This window comes from Pleurodeles waltl, chromosome 6 (genome assembly GCF_031143425.1).
Source record: "Pleurodeles waltl isolate 20211129_DDA chromosome 6, aPleWal1.hap1.20221129, whole genome shotgun sequence".
NCBI lineage: Eukaryota > Metazoa > Chordata > Amphibia > Caudata > Salamandridae > Pleurodeles > Pleurodeles waltl.
In genome coordinates this window covers 1,698,403,633-1,698,424,591 of record NC_090445.1, presented here as the reverse complement: position 1 = coordinate 1,698,424,591, position 20,959 = coordinate 1,698,403,633, and positions in this window count along the sequence as shown.

Here is a 20,959-nt window from a genome sequence, read left to right as displayed (position 1 = left end):
CAAATGCAGCAGATATGCCATACACCTTTTTACAAGTGCAATTATATATAATGCACTGGTAATAAGGCATACAGGGTATTTGGTACATTCATAATGCAGTAACAACCTTCAAACTATAAATGACACACAGTGGCAAAACTTTAACTTTGCAGATGGAATTTATGTTACTGATGACAAACTTTTCATAAAGTGGTTCATGAGACACACTCTGTGGTGCAGGTAACTGTCTTGGACCTGCTCATATCTATATAAAACATGATGTTTTGCACAAATGTAGTTTTAATAATGTTATATGATAAGGATAGTATCCCTTGGTCAGTTCCTCAGGCTGTATTTTGCGAAGGACATCCAGGTCCAGGGCAAGTGTATCGTTCAATAGGTGGTCTAGGCATTGACAGACATGCATGTCTTTTTTTTAGCTTAGTCTCACATTGTTGTGCATGTTTGATAGCATATATGTACAAATGTGAACACTGGGCACGGGCTACTGGTGTACACTATGGGGGTCATTACGATCCTGGCGGTCTGTTGATCGCCAGACTTGCGGTTGCAGTCTGACCACCGCTAAAGCGGTGGTCGTACCGATTTGGCAGCAGTTTGACTGCCACATTAGTACTGCTACAGTAGCGCTGCAGTCGGACCGCCAGCACCGCCACTCTTCCGCCAGAGGATGGACTGGCAGTGCTGGCCGGTGCTAGCGGTCCTAATCCACTAGGGCAGCGCTGCCCTGGGATTACAAATCCCCTCTCCACCAGTGGTATAATGGCGGTAGTACCGCTTGGCATGGGCAGTGCACGGCCCCCCTGGCCAGCCCGTTGCGATGTTCCCTTTTCTGTTTTGAAGACAGTGGACACCGCGACGGATGCTGGTGCACCCTACGCACTACAGTATTGCCGTCTGCTTGATTACACTTCCATTTTAAATTGGATTCTTACGTCTTCACCAAATTGTCAGTTCGATTTTCTTGTATTAATTTACTGCAGTGGAATATTTCACTTCAATTCTTTACTTTTTGGATTTGCTGTTTAAAGCTTAAAAAACAAAATATTATAAAGTATGTGTGTGAACTACTCTTCCAATATTTAGTCACAAGACCTGTATTCAGCAATTGTGGCATATATTGTCGCGTGGGCTCTCATTATCCTAAATGAGACTACTGGATTTCCAGGTAGCAGGGTCGTTCCTGGTGTGGGGGACTGAGTCTTACCCACTTGGAAGGACCTCTGTCACCTTCAATCCGGTTTTGCTCCGGCTAACTAGCAGTGCCTCATCTCTCCCAAGGGGAAGAGATGATTGGGCAGCCGAGCGCATGACATCTATAGAACTTCTCAGGGAAGTCGTGGTCACTCAGGTCCCAACCAGCTCTCTCATTTACAGTATGATCTCATATACAAATGACAAAGGCAGTTTAAGTTTTATAGATTGTTTTTAATAAAACGACTGCATTTTAGATATTAAGGCGTGAGCCGCAATAACCAGAACCATACAACACAGTAAGATTGAAATAGTCACGATGAGAGTGAAACATAGAAACAACGCTATCATGGTGTTAATAGATTTTATTCTCTCTCAGGATGTTATATTTCGAGCACAGCATGTTAAGCTATTAACTTGCCTTTCAGATTCCCTGGGAAGACATCAACCCTCATACCTGAGCAAAGGCCTGTGATCTGGTTCAGCATCTGCAACAGGGCAGTCAGCGTCTAGTTGTGGTTCCCTGGTCGGAATCTCCCTCTTGCGTGTTTTAGGACAAGGATGTGTTTTTATAACTAACATGTCAGTGTGATCACAAAATGTCCCTACGCAAGAATGTATGCAGAGACTAAACTCCTACCACGTCTATCGGCAATGTACCAGACTGTATCCTTGACTGGAGCCCAGAGTGAGCAAGAATGTGTTATTGAGAACTCCAGCGCTGAAGTAGGCTAAACAGTGTGATATCAAAAATAAAACAAGACCGTAGAACTGTCTATGTAAAAAATAACAGTACGAAGCTGAATAAAATGCATTTAGAGCAAAGTGCACAAGGGCTCAATGCTGCAAGCAAAGGAATAAAATACACCTAGGGCAAAGTGCACAAAGGCCTAACGCCTGAAGCAAACACGCAAAGAATACATATACCTGACCATACTACACCCTCCCCTTGTCGGTAGTAAGTGATTCTAATCAAACACTAATAATATGCCCCAGATATAAAAATACACATAATATATATTTCGACAAGTCCAGAGGACAGCAAAGCATGGATCCATATTTTAATTTTTAAGCATGTGATGGTAAAGCCGAATCAATATAACGTCAATTTAGAAGAAAACCCAATTTCAAAAGGAAGCCACGGAAAGCAGGATATCCTCCACTTCGGCATTTGTCAACATTGGAAAATCCACACCAAATACTATCATGGAGCAAGTGTGTTCCGAAGCCCCAGAACCATCCAAGGCGGCACCCGTGTAAGGCCTATGAACGAGACAACACCATCTTCCTCCAGGAAGGGAATCTCGTAAACTGCCTCACGAAGCAAACGCAACCGCAGTGCACACGTCTGGGAATGAGCCCTAATCGGGAACATCAACAGATGAGCATCAACCACCGGGGGGCGCTGCAGTGAGAGACAGAGAGCCATCGCATGTTCAAACGAGCACCAGAGGCACCAAAACACGGGCTGCACACAATCCAAAAACCGGTCGGAATGACAGAGACCAGTCACACTCCAAATATCCCAGGAGTGTTGCTCCAAAATGCTGCATCATACGCTCACGACACAGCTGCGCTGATGGGAACGCCCATAGTGGATCTTGTCGCGGCGGGACAGCCATTGCGGAAGAACAACAGCAACAGCAAAACACCAGCCAATAAAGCCAAAGTGATCGGAAATCCCCCAAAGATGCTTCCGAAAATAGAATGTATAGCCGAAGATATCAAACCGAATATGGAAGAGAAGGCATGAGCAAACCCAACACAACGGCTTTGAAAAAATGTGCAATTCCAGCAGTGCTGGACTCATTAAATATACGTCCCACAAGTTCACCAAAGTGGCTCGGAAAGTTAGTATTTAAAAGGGACTATATTTCTGCTGATGACCTCGCCACCTGAAGCGTGTAGGTCTCGCGTGCAGATGTAAGGGCCACATGCTTTTGAAACAATAGAGCCTTTAGTCGACTCAACTTGTCGAAATTCACCTTGGAAGTAGCAATGTGAGGCCAGATGTCTGCTACCTCCCTAAATTGAGTGGGGGGAAACAACACATTTCCGCAGCACGTAACGGCCTTGGTGACAACGACCACATAAACTATTCCGGCATGCATGCCACAACAGGCTTCACTGTTAAGAAGGACGTAGCTGCCGTTTGAAAGCACCTGGAATGTGTTTTTAATCACGGGGACTGAAACTCCCTTCAGATAGCAAGCTAAATTCGCAACTGAGGCATTACACGCCCCATGCAAGGACATCTGCTTACAAACCACCGAATGGCTGACAGAAGTTTCACATTCGCTACCGCTAAGAAAAACCTCCCTCATACCATTAAGACATCTGTATAAAAAGGGAAGCTCCCACACCTCATGTATGTAACTGTCTCCCAATTTCTCATATCTGCCCACCGGTATATGCTTCAACCAAGAAGTGAATTGCAGAGTAGAAATAGGTAAATTTATAACCCCGTGTATTAACCATTCAGCCGACGGAATCTCAGCCACAGTAAAAGGCAACTTCTCCAATTTTTCAATATTCAACATGACATATGTCGCCTCCTTTTTAGCCATCAGCTGCTGCTGACGTGTCAAATGAAAGGAAAAAAAAACATCTCCCTGGCTCTGGTGTGCTGCCACGGAACGCGACCCACCTTCAATGTCTGTAGAGTCCAAACCAACTGCATAATGGACCTCGTTTGACTCTGCCCATGATATAAAGAAGACATATCTGATTTAATAATGTCTATAGCAGAGGAAACAATATTGTCAATCGTATATACACGGTCGGACAGGGTATGCATCCCATTATCCACAACAGACAATGCTTGTTTCAAATTTCCCTGATCTATCTGCCTCAACCGGGCCGCTGCCTCCTGTTGTGAAAGTTTACATATCTCATTGTACACTTCATACAAAAAACGTTTCTTCCGGGGCACTCTTGGACCTGACAAAAAGTCCTGCAAGTTAGTATAATTAGACAGTAAAGTGAGATGTGTCTTAACTGCATCTAGCGTGGATGTTTTTAACCATTGTTGACAAAGTTTCCCCACGCTATATGTAGTAATGATATCAGCATGCTCTGGTGATATGTAGCGAGGGTCCGCCCTACTAGTCCTGAAACCTCCCAAAGAGGTAACAAAACGTTGATGACACCCATTAGTGTCTATGGGCCACAATAACCACCCGCCCGGACATGTCAATGAAGTATTAAGCGTACCATTCTGGACCCAGTCTGTAAGCTCACTAAGGCCCTGATTCTGACTATGGCGGGCGGCGGAGGCCGCCCGCCATAGTCCCGCCGACAAATGACCGCACCGCGGTCAAAAGACCGCGGCGGCCATTCTTACATTTCCGCTGGGCCGGCGGGCGCTCTCAAAAAGAGCGCCCTCCGGCCCAGCGGAAATGCCCCTGCAACGAGGATGCCGGCTCCGAATGGAGCCGGCGGAGTTGCAGGGGTGCGACGGGTGCAGTGGCACCCGTCGCGTATTTCAGTGTCTGCATGGCAGACACTGAAATACTTTGTGGGGCCCTCTTACGGGGGCCCCTGCAGTGCCCATGCCATGGGCATGGGCACTGCAGGGGCCCCCAGGGGCCCCGCGGTACCCCCTACCGCCATCCTGTGCCTGGCGGGAGACCCGCCAGGAACAGGATGGCGGTAGGGGGTGTCAGAATCCCCATGGCGGCGGAGCGTGCTCCGCCGCCATGGAGGATTCTGTAGGGCAGTGGTAAACTGGCGGGAGACCGCCGGTTTACCCTTTCTGGCCGCGGCTGAACCGCCGCGGTCAGAATGCCCTTGGGAGCACCGCCAGCCTGTTGGCGGTGCTCCCGTGGTCGGTGACCCTGGCGGTCACCGGCCGCCAGGGTCAGAATGACCCCCTAAATGTGGCATTAATATAATGTTGCCAATCTCTCAATTTGGAAGGGACAGGTATGCCAGGCATATTTAACTCCTTAATCGTTGCTAAACCTAAACAGCTAGTCTGCTGTATAGTGTCATTCAAGAAAATCATCTGGACAGAAATAATACATGCCCTAACCAATGTCTCTCTACCCCGCATTTGCCAATTTTTTGTTCCCCAAACACTTTTCAAATCAATCGTTTTGGACCAATATTCATACCCCTCAACCGATAGCTTGGACACAAACAAATTTGAATACAGTAATTTAGTATCAGTCAACAACATCTGCTTATTAACCTGCGGAATAACTTTAAAATAATACGACTTTGCATTTTGTTGATGATGCCCAGAAAAATATGCAAATTTGTCAGAATAAGTTTTAGAACTCCCTTGTGGAGGAATCGGGCAATGTTCCCATTGCATATACTCAAATATCGATTTAGGGCTACTGGCTTTATGAATAAAATGGTGTCCATAATAATTGTAACAAAACATGTCACCATAATTATCTCTAAACTGGTAAGCATCTTCATTTTCATAGACAGTATAATATTGCAATTCTGTCAACATAGAATCAACAGTCTTCACATCCCAATCATCAGATACAATGCCTGGTATAACGATATCATTCATGGATAATTTGAGAACATTCGGTATTTGTATTATTTCAGTGGGACCATATATATCAAACATTACTCTATCCCACACAATTCCATCTGGAATAGGTACTGCAGAAATGTTCACAAAGGACAAGTCTCTTCGAACCATATGTGATGAAAAATGCGGTTTCAACACCTTCTCCACCTGCTCAATCTCGGATCGCTCAGGAAGAAAATGACCATGTATCACCAGAAAAAAGGTGACAGCAAACCCCAGCCACAGGAAAAAAGCCATCACAGTCATAAAAAGCCACAGATAGTTCCAAGGAAAAACAAAATATTTATGCTTGAGCCAACACATCAGCTTACATGCACCCCGGGCTGGTGATGAAGAGGACGAAGAGTCCGACACGGTATCATCATTGTTATTAAAGCAGCCAGAGGCAGTTTTCGCAAAAGGTGCAACCGTAAACGAAGGAGCAGATTGTGGCTCACGGCGTGGTACACTGTAGATAACATTTTCAGTAACATCAGTAGTCACAGCAATTTGATCAAAAGATTCCAAATTATTCGCCGTTAGTGGAACAATCGCAAGATCATCTTCCACCCTCCCCAAGCTCGGAGAGGAAACAGTGTCGGTGCAAATCACCTGCAGCGGAACATCTTCCCCAGTAGTGAGAGGGATTCGGGAACTACTGGGCGTTCCTCTTGGTCTGCTGTGCAGATCCGGCCACATGTTGTAACTTGACATTGTCAATTGATACAAAGCGATTGACCCCTTGCAACGGCGGTAAAATCACAATTCTTGTGCTGTGTATCCCCAGTACAGGGACCGGTGCTCGATATGAAGGGCCAAATTCTTTTTTCACTGCGACCTTTTCACGCACAAGATCCCCAACTCTGGGAATCCAACCAGTAGACGTTACTGGCTCATCCTTAATTCCTGTGGAGGCAGCACTGGCAGAAGAGTTATCTTCACGGAATTGTTGTAAATCCTGCAAAACAGTGACACAATCATTTATGTCAAAGGGCATATCTGCCGCCTCCACACCAGGACCATCCAGATCTGGAACAAACATTTGTGTTCCAAACAGGCACTCATGTGAAGTACGACCCCCAAGGGACCTTCTAGGCAAGTTATTCAGTGCTATCTGTACTCCATACAGGTGGGCTAGCCAGCTATGACCCGTACCTATAACTCTGGCGGTCAAGGATTGCTTTAAATCGCGATTTAGACGCTCCACGACAGAATTTCCCTCGGGATGAAATGGAGACGAGAACTGGAGTTGGACCCCCAACAAAGCCATGGTTTCCCTGAATGCTTTAGAGGCCAATGCAGGGCCCTGGTCCGAATGAAAAGCCGCAACTGCATATGTATCGACAAAGTTGCGCAAATCTTTAATAACAGTCCGAGCGTCAGCCGAGCGCTGTGGCCAGACCCACACAAATCTGGAGCACGAATCTACAGCTACTAATATATATTTGTATGTACTGTCTGGTGTCAGCGGACCACAATGATCCAAGTACACACACTGTAAAGGCTTATTTGATATTAGAAGGGGCGTCTGCTGCGGGTGTCTGGCCGTGGAAACTTTAATCTGTTGACAGATGTCACAACAAAGGACATACTGCTTCGTCTCTTTATAGAGACCAGGCCACCAGTAACGGGCCTGTAAGAGTGAAATTGTGGCAGCCACGCCAGCATGTGCAGATGCTGCCCCCTCATGAGCTGCAGTAATCAATTGAGATCGCACAATTTTATTGGGCACTTCACGTACACCAACGCCTGGTATGTTAACTTCAGCATTCAGCACACCACCCATAGAGTAATGATATTTAGAAGGGAATCCTTTAGGATAAGGCGTGCCATCAGCTGTAGCTTTTATGGCAGCCAAAATCTCTGTGTCTGGTTTGGAACTCGAACGAGTTACTGCGGCCACAGTGGCAACTGCCACTGCCGACTTTGCAGCTTCATCAGCCAAAGTGTTTCCAGCAACGTGTATTCCAACGCGCTGGTGTCCAAGTGTATGCACAACATGGACTTTAGGAAGCGTCTCCTTCAGATCCGCAACCTTCCCCCACAGTAACCTGTGTTTGATGGTGTTGCCCTTGGAATAATCTTCAACCCATTCAACCTCCAGTAATGCAAATATTAATTGAAGGACTGATAACAGTAATAGGAATCACAAACAAGCAGCGTAAACTGTGCCGGATCCGCATGTTCCAATGCTAATAACAGAGCCTTCAGCTCAGCCAACTGTGCCGTACAGTCTCCCAATGTTTGCGTATAAGTATGTTGGGGGCAGAACTTCTCCCCCTCCATATAGCCGCTCACCACCGCACATGCAGCAGAATACGGTTGTTTAGTTCCCACCGCTGGTTGCGCAGAGCCATCGGTGTACATGACCACCTGATATTGATCAATAGGCAACGTACCGGCGGGAACTGGGTACTCCATTTCATATTGTAGAAATTCCTGAGTCTGCAATTTTGGGTAAAAAATGTACTCTACATCAGTGGCTATCAAAGACGTAGCCCATTGTATCCATCGCAGGTGTAGTGCTTTCGCATTAGGAACACTCGCTTTTGTAACAGCCTCTAAGGCTGGAATCGGGGAAACGACAATGATGCGCTGGCCCTGGGCAAGAGGTCTTTCTTCAATAACAGCCATCTGTACTGCAGTGAGAATTTTCTCAGTTTGTGCAAAATGTTGTTCTGCAGCAGAATACAAGTGTGACTTGTATCCTATCGGGACCGTCTCACCCTCATTAAAGGTGACATATGTAAACCCAACGGCCCCAGCTATTACTCTGATGACCAGATGTGTCTTATTGTCCCGTGTATGTAAATGTTTTACTGCTAAGAGATCTGTCTGCAAGTCTCGAAGTATATGTGAATTTTGTATGGCATATGTGCGTGTATGTCCATTTAAATGTCTGTAATCCACCACTATCCTATAAGAATGGTCCGGTTTAGCTACAGGGAATAAGGGATTATTCATCAGCGAGACACAGGGCTCAATTACCCCCTGGTACTCCAACTGTGTAAGTATGTTCCTAACCGATGCCCTTGTTTCACATTTTATAGGATATTGCGGTTGTGGCTGAGGTTCGCCTTTAACTGGAATAACATGATAAGATGAATCCCTATCCCACCCCACATGATTTCTATATAAGGCGGGTGCTTGTGCCAGAGCCCATTCGATGCTATAGGACTCAGCGAGTTCTCTCGGAACAAGTGGTGAGAACGAAGGTGTAATAACCTCCTCCCCAACTGGACAGTCGCGAACAAAGTCTGGGGGCCAATCCTGTTCAGCCAGCAGAAGGTCATACAATTTGACTACACGATCCCAAAAGATGGCATTTATAGTGCGCTCAATGTCCCCTTCTAATTGTAAAGTTACTCTATAAACTCTATCGGGATCAGAGACACGCATATCTGCTGTTTCGACTTGTATGAAGTCATCAGTTGCTTTCACCTCCAGATGCTCTAGAAGATTCCGGCGAACTATTGTGACCTCTGCTGCGCTATCAAACAGTGCTATTGCCCATGTCTTGTTCTTCAAGAGAACTCTCGTCTTGTGTGGCATGTCTAACTGAGACTGCTGCCACTTTTTTCTTTTTAAACTGTTGTTTTTGTTGGATCGGTTTCTCTTCCTTCTTGACAGAAACCTCCGATGAGCGTTGTGATTCCTGTCTCGGTTTCACGTACTCTGTTCTCCGCTCTGACCACCCACCTCTCTCATTTCTCTTTTCCGATGAGTCCTGAAAGGAACGAGATTGGCGTGTATCAGTATATTGATATCTATCAGGCGTCTTCAAGTTATCCCTATTTCTGAGATTATACCTAGCCTGCGGGGTCTCCGGTCGCGGAGATTCTCCCCTTTCTTTTTTAGGAGTTTGTTGTTTTTTCTTCCAGCGCTTTTTAGTACCCTCAGGTTGCTGTTGTTTAGTAGTATCCTTACTACCCTTACTCTGAAACTGTGGTTTTTGCGGTCTAGCCCCTAGGCTATCACAACCGATACTTGAATATGTTTCCGCTATTATTCTCGGCAGTTCCCGCTCCTGATTTAGTTGCGGGACATCTCGAAGACGCATACACACCGCTAGTGCCACTGCCTCCCCTTTTAGATTACTCAATATAATAGAAGAAACCGTGGCAAAATTGCCCATCAGTTGCATTCCTAAATCTAAGGCTGGGGCAGCCCCATATTCATCCTGAATTTGTTTGAGCACTTCCGGCAAATTAGCCAATGTCGGTGTACCATGTGCTGTAGTGTAGAGGGCGGAAAACACCGTGCCCCATGTATTACAATCATCCACTGTAGGAACCATACCAAACAGCAAACACATCGTTAATATTCTATGTTTATCCTGAGGCCCCGTATGGGGAAATACTGCTTCCAGCAAATGAATTTTTTGTGCCAGCCAGAGTGGAGTTTCCTCTCGTTTAGCCGGCACTTTGCCCATAACTGAGTGCACAGTGGCCGGATTGATACCCGGTAGCACTGCATGTGGTTGTGGCGGAGCAGCACGCGCTGGGTTTGTGTTCAGTGTCTGCATTACAAATTGAACTAAGCGTCTATATGTAGACGTTAAGTCTGTAAATAAACGACGAACTTCAGCCACCGCCAATTGAGCAACCACAGGATGTGGTGTATATGTAGCCAAGAAAGGCCAGGTAGGACCATCATTACTTAGTGGTCCTAACCTAACTTGTGCCATGGTGTGTGGGAGGGCGCCATCAAGCCAATTATGGTGTTCTTGATAAGATAAAGGTATCTCTAAGTATGCATATGCCCTGTATTGTCCAGGGGCATTCGCAACAGTGTATTCATGAAATGTGTGTGAAGCCCCATCAACTGCTGGAAACACGACCCAAGAATAAAAAAGTTCTGTTCTATAAGCTGCATGGGCATCCACCACAAATGTGACCGGACCCCCCTGGTTCGTCAGACCATGTGCTAACAGATGTCCCGTGAGCGGGTGTCGCATATTAACTGTGATGTTAATTACCTGGGGATTCGCCTTTATGAAAACAGCTTTAGTTCAGAGAAGGCACACCAATATCGGGGTTTTCCCTTCAGAGTTCAAGCTTGAACAACCAGCCGCTATTACTAGGATCTACCTATATTACGGTGGCGGAAATCCTCAGCGCCACGGACGTCTCCGTTAACGGAACCGAGGAGTCAATATATATATGAGACCGAGAGAGTCAATCGGACCCAAAAATTAGAGCCAGACCAATCGTTGGCGGCGCCATGTCGCGTGGGCTCTCATTATCCTAAATGAGACTACTGGATTTCTAGGAAGCAGGGTCGTTCCTGGTGTGGGGGACTGAGTCTTACCCACTTGGAAGGACCTCTGTCACCTTCAATCCAGTTTTGCTCTGGCTAACTAGCAGTGCCTCATCTCTCCCAAGGGGAAGAGATGATTGGGCAGCCGAGCGCATGACATCTATAGAACTTCTCAGGGAAGTCGTGGTCACTCAGGTCCCAACCAGCTCTCTCATTTACAGTATGATCTCATATACAAATGACAAAGGCAGTTTAAGTTTTATAGATTGTTTTTAATAAAACGACTGCATTTTAGATATTAAGGTGTGAGCCGCAATAACCAGAACCATACAACACAGTAAGATTGAAATAGTCACGATGAGAGTGAAACATAGAAACAACGCTATCATGGTGTTAATAGATTCTATTCTCTCTCAGGATGTTATATTTCGAGCACAGCATGTTAAGCTATTAACTTGCCTTTCAGATTCCCTGGAAGACATCAACCCTCATACCTGAGCAAGGGCCTGTGATCTGGTTCAGCATCTGCAACAGGGCAGTCAGCGTCTAGTTGTGGTTCCCTGGTCGGAATCTCCCTCTTGCGTGTTGTAGGACAAGGATGTGTTTTTATAACTAACATGTCAGTGTGATCACAAAATGTCCCTACTCAAGAATGTATGCAGAGACTAAACTCCTACCACGTCTATCGGCAATGTACCAGACTGTATCCTTGACTGGAGCCCAGAGTGAGCAAGAATGTGTTATTGAGAACTCCAGCGCTGAAGTAGGCTAAACAGTGTGATATCAAAAATAAAACAAGACCGTAGAACTGGCTATGTAAAAAATAACAGTACGAAGCTGAATAAAATGCATTTAGAGCAAAGTGAACAAGGGCTCAATGCTGCAAGCAAAGGAATAAAATACACCTAGGGCAAAGTGCACAAAGGCCTAACGCCTGAAGCAAACGCGCAAAGAATACATATACCCGACCATGCTACAATATAACATACAATGACATTTTACATGTTCTTATAAAAATATCACACATTTTCTTTTTACTTCTTATTCTTGATCCAAATTAGTGGTGAAGTAAGGACAGTGGACTAGTCGATTACTGGTGAAGGTTGCACACTGAACAATTCCACTATTGTTTAAAAAAAAATGTGTGCTCAAAATTTTAGTTTCAGTCCCCCTCAGGGTTTTTGGCTTTTTCGGCATTTCCTCAACGATAAAATGCGGAGAATGGAAATAATATTTCCTTAACTATATTGAAGCTGTAGATTAACTTAATAAGATGTCACGAAAACAAATGAGAAGAATTTAGCTACACTCTCCTGGTTCACAGGGGCTGAAAATGTATTGTCAAATGACTAAAACCATAGTCACTGGAGATGTCAATGTTTTTGATGCTGCTTTTCATTATCGAGACACATATTTTAAACCTGAGGTATGTTTGGGTATCACTAGATTCAGATGCTTCCAACGCAAACAGGAAAAAGATCAATCCATAGATGATTATGTTGCTGATTTAAAGAAATTAGCAATGGACTGCAGGTTTGACGTATTAAAGGATGAGGTTATAAGGGATCAAGTGGTTATGCACATTTGTAACACTGAAATCCAAGAGCGGTTATGGGTCAGTGGTGATTCCACTCTCCAAGATGTGTTAGCTATAGTGCTCAAAGCTGAAATTTCTAGTAGGTGTGTTGTGGCATTAAAAAAAGAATCGAAAGAAATAGATACTATTTGCAAGGTGAGAAACAAAACATGTTATGACACCTTCAACAAACGAGATAAGGAAAAACAACTGAGATATAGTAAGGAACATTTAGCCTCTGACAAAAAATGCCCAGCAGCTAAACAAAAATACAGCAACTGCGGTATAATAGGTTACTATGCAAAAGTGTGCAATAAAAAGAAGAAATGCATCAAATGTGTTTGTGAAGTTGATGATAATATTGAAACAACCATTAGTGAGGAAGAAGGTGTTGAGACTGTGGCCAGTTTGTGTGGCTATTTGGTTCTGTATGCGCAACGTTTGAGTGTTCTAAGCCCAAAGCTGTGTTTAGTATGACTATCAGTGGCATACCATTAATTATTTATGCTGATTCTAGTTCACCATACACTATCATTAACAAAGAGTTATGGAAAACTAAATTTGTACATAAGATTGGTGAACCCTTACTTCCTTCTGATATCAATGGGGAAATATATAGCGGTGAACTTATACATATGTTTGGGTTCAGATGGTTAGCTTTCAGATTCAAACACAGATCAGCATGAGGGAAATTATATGTGACAAAAAACGACCCCCAGTACTTGGATGGTTGATCAAGGGATGCTACACATGGTACTTGATCCTAATAGTAAGGAGCAGGTGCTATTTATAGATGAAGGCACAAATTTAGGAAATAAAATTTTAGCAAAATTCCCTAGTATGTTCAGTGGAAAGTTAGGGAAACTCAGAGGATTCAAACATAGAATTTTGTTTAAAAAAATGCCTCTCTCAAAATTCATAAAGTCAGGAATGTACCATTTATGGATCGATAAGAATTTTCAAAGAAATTAAATAAACTAGTTTCCGCAGGTGTTATTGAGCCAGTGGAAGCTTCTGATTGGGTATCTCCATTAGTTGTAGCCAGGTGAAAAAATGGCAAGATCTTATTATGTGCGGACTATTGTCATCTTAATAATAACTTTACAGTGGTTCAATTTCCGCTACCTAACATCAACAAGATGGTTGCATCCCTTGATGGTGCTAAGTGGTTTTCCATGATCGATCTTTCGTTTGCATACCATCATATTCCATTGTCTTTTGAATCTAAGAAATATACTGCATTCATTTCTCCTGATGGTTGTTTTCAATTCAAACAAATGCCTTTTGGATTGGTGTGAGCAGCAGCTGTTTTTGATCTACTGACGTTTGAATTATTTTCAAAACTTGGTGGCATAACGTTTTCTCAAGACGACATTTTAGTATTTGGTAAGACCAAGGCAGATCATTATGATAAATTGCGGGAGGTACTACAAATTCTAGCATCTAGAGCCCTCACTGTAACTTTCTCTTAATGTATGTTTGCTGAAAAAGAAGACAAGGAAACCCAAACCTTCCTTGTAGTAGAAGCTTCCACACCCACTAATAAAGACGATGTTCATTCTTTCATGGGTGTGGCAGAATATTGCACTAAATTCATACCAAATTTCTCAGAAAAAACATTTCACATTTGTCAATTGTTAAAAAATAAAAACAGAATGGTCTCCACAATGTGAAAAGGATTTCTGTGATATTAAGCATGCTATTGCAAATATTTCTTCTTTGAAAAGTTTTAATCCTTCTGCTAAAAGTACAGTTACAAAATAACATATGTACCTGGAAAAGAAAACGTTATGGCAGACTTTCTCTCAAGAATGCCCACAGACGTAAAAGTGTGTGAGGATGAATTATGGATAGTGCTTTAAAGCATGATAGTGGTACACCTGCTGTGAAAATGGATGAGTGGAACTTTAAATACAAAAAGATATTACATTTTAAAAGGTTTTGAACTGTGTTACATCTGGCTTGCCAAAAAAAAATGGATTGGAAGATACCAATAAACCGTATTGGGAAATCCGATCTGAACTTACTGAAGACAATGAAATGCTTCTGAGAGGTGAGAGAGTAATTCACAAATTGGGTATTATACTATGGTTATTAATCTTGAACATAAAGGACATTTTGGAATTACAAGAACTAAGTCTGCAGTAAAAAGGGTATTTTGGTGGCCTGCTATTGACCTTCCACTGGAAAGATTTGTTAGATCAGTAACCAAATGTGTACGAGCTGACAAATCTCTTCGAATCTCAAACCTCCAAAGTGCATTGGATCAAAACCTCAGAATCCGTCGGAATATGTAGCTATTGAAATTATGAGTCCTATTGGTTCACCTCAAAAATGTATATTAGTCCTCATAGACTTATTTTCAAAATGGCCTGTATTTAAGATTATGGAAGCTGGTACCAACTCTGTATTAGAATTTTTAGATCAGGCATTTATTTCTGAAGGCATTCCTACCACTATCTTGAGTGACAATGGTATATAATTTCTGTCTAAAAAACCAAAGCAATACTTTTATGGAGTTGGTGTAATACATAAAATAACTTCACTATACAGTCCTAGTGGAAATGGACTGGTTGAAAAATTCAACCGTGTAATTAAAGGAGCTATTCAATTGGCTATTGCAAGCAACGAGGTTTGGGTTCCACAACTAGGGAAATTGGTGTGGGAATATAGGGTTAAAGTAAATTATATCACAGGAGTATCTCCTTTTGTAATGATGAGAGGAAGAAACTCTGGGACTAAATATAGTCCTGGATGACTGTTCTGCACTGGAGGTGAAGAATGGTCAATAGATAATGCAAGGGAAAAGATTAATTATAGTCAAGAAAGGAGTAAATTGTATGATTACTCTAAAAAAAGTACTAAACTTGTAAGTGTAAAGTAGGTGACTGGGTTCGAGTTAGAAAACCTGGTTGTGTGGTAAAGGGAGAAAAGATGTTTTATGAACCAGAAGAGGTGGTTGAAGTTTTGAAAAACTCAGTCAAGTGAAGAAACAGTAAAGTGTGGAATCTCAACATAATTGCACTTGGGCCTTCCGAACTGTGGAAAGCTATGCATGATGAATCACAAGTTAACAGTCAGGACCCTATTGAAGATGTACTTAAACCTAGACATGGTGAAAATGAGATAAATACACAAGAAATTAGACCTGAAGTTAGCATTTCACCTAATGTTGTATCCCCGTGCTCATTGTCTGAGAATGATGTTGGGGTCGTGTAAGGTTCATCTGACCTGTTAGGTTCAGAAGACAATGTCAAGGAGATCATAAATAACAATAAGAATACAGATCTTATGGAAGGTGAAAGAGATAAAATGAATCTTGGTGTTGAGATGTCTAGTGATAATAAAAGCTCAAGGAAACAACCTTAACAGCTAGAAGATTATGCTCAGAGAAATTCATAGAGCAGGAGGAATCACATATTGTACTAATATGTGTATTTATCATAATTGTAAATTTATAGACTTTTATTCTTATGTTTATGTTTTTGTTGTTGTTTGTTTTGTGTAAAAGGGGGGTATGTGTTATAAGTTGCCTTAATAACAGAATAGTTGGTATGTGCTAGGTAGAATGTAGGTGAGAATTCTAGGGAAGATAGTCTGGAGCAGTTGGAGGTGAGAGATGGTGGAGACAGACGTGTGCTGCTTTACTACATGCCTGTATCTTATTTAAATGAATAAACTTCATTGAAGAACTACAGATAATGTCTCCCCTTCTACACTAGGCTTGTTTGAGTTTGTCTAATTTACAGGTTATGGGAAGGGTTAGGAATAAGGAGGAGATTGAAGTTTTATAAAGGTTGGGTTGTGGTTGCATTTAGGATAATGTTTAAGTGGAAGTTAAACTTTAGGTTATGGTTGTCAGTGTCTGTTTGGCTTTTGTTAGGGTTAGAAATAGGATACACCTGTCTTTGCAGTCAAGTATTGAGATCTGTGTCACTACAAAGCTATGAATTTCAAAAGAACTCAATACTCATAGATAAAATGCAAGCTCACAACCCTAAGCAGTCCCTTTTCAGTGCAGTTCCGGATATGTGCATCAAAAAGTCTATTGAGTGTATCCACCAAATAAGCACACCTTGTGAGTCAACACCCACCCTTACGAATGCACAGACTAGTAAACTTGTGAAATTACTGAATGCATTAATGTGTGTGCCTTAGACAGTTGTGTGCAACACCAGAACACAGCTTCCAAAACCAGTATGGCCACGTGAGACTCTAAGCCTTCCATGGTTAAAAAAAGGATTAGCACATCAGTTAAATGGTAGAAGCGCTGGGTTGAACGTTGATAGCTGATAGGCTCTATTTAAGGAGTGCTGTGTACTGTATGGAAGCATCTATTATAGCAAATGTTGACAATACTGTGAATTCAAAGTTGCTGTTATTTGTGCTTATCTGAGCAGTGGCATCTTCTAGGTGCATGTCCATGAATTTAAAGCTGTCATTTGTAGCACACAACAACCTCTCACTCTAAGGTGTTAATCCAAATAGATTCCATCCAAATGAGTGAACAAACAAATGTCTAGGAGCATGTCATATTATGGGCAGCAACTCCATCTGGAGAGAACAGAGCCTGCTGTGTGCAAAAAGCTGTTTCCCCAGCATCATCACCATCTACGCCTCACCTCTGTCATCCACTTGTTTTGCACTCATTGCATCTTATTCGCACCCATGCCTACACTCTCTCAGAGCCGGACAGCAATCTCAACCCTAGGCTTGTCCACACCATACAGAGAGGCAGTGCTCCACCTCTGCACCAGTACTGACTTAAGGACAGATGCTTTGTTTGTAGAGGGAATCCCCTGCAGACATTTAATTACAAAGCAGCTTAGCTCATAAACAGCACCAACTGCTGGGTGGATGTCCAATGTTCCACTGTGATTGCTCCATCTGGGTGCCCAAGTTTTTGCCAGGGGTGTGGGATTCAATTCCCATCGCCTCTCATCAAAGAAGAGTAAGTAGAGAAAACAAGGCTGCACTGCCCCCAAAGACCTTAACACAACCCTAGCTGGAGGTTGAAAGTTGACTCAAAGTAATGAATTACTCTGCATCAAGGAGGCGTTACATAGGTGGTACCTAGATATTCCCATGCAACAACACATAGTTTTCGATGCAAAACCCTTTCTACTAATAATAGTGGACAGGTTTTTGCACCAAACAATAACACCACTGAAAGGCAGGCACTAAAAAGAAGAAACACTTTAATTTTTTCTAAATTTTCCTACTTTGCATGTGTGCTGCACTGTACATCACACATCCAATGTGGGAATGGTTTTGACGTTAACCAGGGAAGGGTATTTTGTATGGAAGAATATCCTTGTTGCCTTAATGCAGATTTAACTTAAGTAAATCAAAGACCAGAGGCCTCTGGCAAAGCAGGACTAGTCTGTTTAATTAAACGTAACAGCCGGGAGAGCGCAGTACAGAGTCGGGATCTGATGACTGTCCTTCAAAGTTACATAGTTTTGAGCGTCTTTTTATACATTGTCTTGAGGTGCAATAAAACAACCAAATACATTCTTTAAAAAAGGAATCCGGGTCTAGTCATGAGGCATACATCCGGCCATCTGATAAAGTGTGCCTGTGGATCTTCACCTTGCGTGGGCATAGTCTGGGCTAGTAGGAAACATGTCCAGATCTCCTGCATGGGGAGAGCAGGAATACTGTGTATGGTGTGTGTGCTGTGTTCTGATGGCCTGTGATCCTAACCTCATGTGGCATCTAACTTTATGGCATTTTGGGAACACGCACCCCTCCAGCCAAAAGTGTTTTATTGGGGGCCAATTTCCTAGGATCTTTGTGGTGTTGCTGCCTGTCTGGTGAGTCAATCTGAGTCTTTCCTGTTTTGAACGTTTGTCTATGGGGTATGTGTCATCCCACCTGCGATCTGTCAGTCAGTTGCTTGAGGCCTGACTCACAGGGCCTGCTTGACCACCTACTTTTGGCTTGGGTTGGAATCAACAGTAGCACACATTGAACACATTGACATTGTTTTCATGCATATAAACATTCCCCTCTCTAGTTGAATTTTCAACTACTTTTGCCACCTCAGTTTTCATGACAGTCACATTATTAAAGGTTTGATGTGTTTCTGTTGTGCCTACTACCATTTCACTACTTACTTGAACTTAACTAAATTTGAGGACTGTGTTTTTACAGCAGGAACCCACATTTGTAGGAAACAACAAAAAAAGCACAGAATGAGAATTGGCAGCAATGACATGCACTGTCTGACCACACACAGGGGGAGCAAGGAAAGCCAATCAAAGAACCAATCGTCCTTAGGGGCACTCCGTCCTTTTTTCATGTTGGTTTGTAAACAATGCAGTGCTTGGATGGCAAAAGTCAGTGTCCCATTGTTCAGGTTGTTTTACGGTATAACTGTGCAACAGGACGCACCGATCTTGGTGCACACTCAACTCTCCATCACGGTCATCAAGTCCAACATATACCAATGTTGCATCATCATAAAGCAGATGGCTCCTAGTTTTTCCTTGATAGCGTTTAGGCCGAGCTCAGTGCTGATGATCATTTCAAGCATTTTCCACCTGGTTATTTGCAACAAGAGGGCGTTTGCTTTTGTCTGTAGTGTGAAGAAGGGTATGGACCCTCCTGCATTTACTTGGGTGTCACTGAATAATCTGAATTCTTCTAGAATGGTCTTGTACTGAGCCCAACCAAAATAACCAGCAGTTATTTTCTTTGAGCCTGATGCAACAGAGTTGTTTTCTTCGACAGCAGATGTTGGAACAACTCAGACAGGTTTTCTCAAGGGATGACTAGGTTCGGGTGTGCACAGTCACAAAGGAGCAGAGGTCCCGCCATCCGGGGATGAGCTGAGAGTAAGTAAATTCTCCACAATGCCAGTAGTAGTCTTTCAGCGCAGAGGTACCCCAGTGCATTTATGGCAATTTTCATTTGTGCCAAGAGGGATCACCTCTTTGCCTCTGAAACATAATGAATACAGTATAAGTTTCTGTGCAATTAGGGGTTGCCCCTCACTTCCAACCATGTTTACCTATCTATTTCAATATCCCAGATTTCACGGGATGGGTCATCTATGCTGGTATTTAACCCTTCCCTATGGGGTAGATGGCCCTACACAGGAACTTCAACTCTGGGGTCCAATTGTTATTAAAGAAGGCTGCTCCAGACATGCTAAGGGCCACCCTGGGACCACAGATGGAGGCGGGAGCGGATGTGTTTGTGCACTGGTGAGGTGGTTTTGCTACTTCTAAGAACCACTTTTCTGGAAAGTCTTGGAACCAAACAGTATCCTCTCCTACAGTGCCTCACCTGGGCATCCTGACTAGCTCAGATTGAATGTCGCTAGGCTCAGTGTAAAGATACAGTGCAGTGGGATTGGTCTCATATCAAGTGATGTTAACTACTACTTTGTGAGGTTCTACCCTACTGTGTTGTATCATGACCCTGATTCTACAAAGATATGGGTGGTTGAGACATTTTGCTCTCTTTGGGGCTACCTCTTGGTATAGAAAAAGCCTATCTGCACACATGGCATGTGGTATCAGCGAACAGACGTAGCATGGCCTAGCTGATGTCTGGGTGCCTAGGGCAGTCATGTGCTGATACCATGTGTTGAATGGGAGTGTGCTGTATAGTGCATGTAGAATACTGACATTAGGTTTCGTGTAATCGTAAGTGTTGCGGGAAACGCCTCCACACAAGCATTGCAACAATGTTGAGGTAGTCTCCGTGTGATGAGGCAGATTTCTGGCTATGGATGGATGAGGCCACAGCCACATCAAACAAAGAGTGTACAAGGGTATAATAATGCATACATTTCAGTTTGCAGGTCTTGGGATGGCTTTCTTGAGAAACATCTGCTGCATTTTGGCAATCAGGGATGCTGTTACTCTAGTCAAGTGCTGTGGTACCGGTGGTGTCTTGCTCTGGTCAAATGCTGTAGTACTGGGAGTCTCTTGCCTGGGTAAGAGAGTTTGTGCTAGAATGGCCATTAAAAACTGGTAAAAAAACAATCCAGAGTCTCTGTGTGCTTGGGTCTTGTCAGAGTTCTGTGGGTTGTTGCTGAGGAGGTGGCAGGCCACTGAAAAGGTGGTGCACTTGTGGGTTTGCTGCAGACCTGTTGAATAAGAGCTGTGGGTTGTAGGTTAGCTTAGAAAAACATACACCGTCTTAATCTCAGAAGATTCCTGTCCTTTCTTATTTTACTTAAGTCCTGTGTATTTATTTCAGAGGTGGCTCCAGCAGGGTGAACTATTTTAGGGAGTGGTGAGTGTCTTAGTCAATGGTTGCCTGAGTTTATTTTGTGGGTCGTCTGGTCCTCTCACCATGTCAGGGGAGAGTGCTTCTATCGGGAGATCTTCGTGGGGTTATTCCTTAGCTATCTTCCCAAACGTGTATGTGTGTCTAGTTTTTAC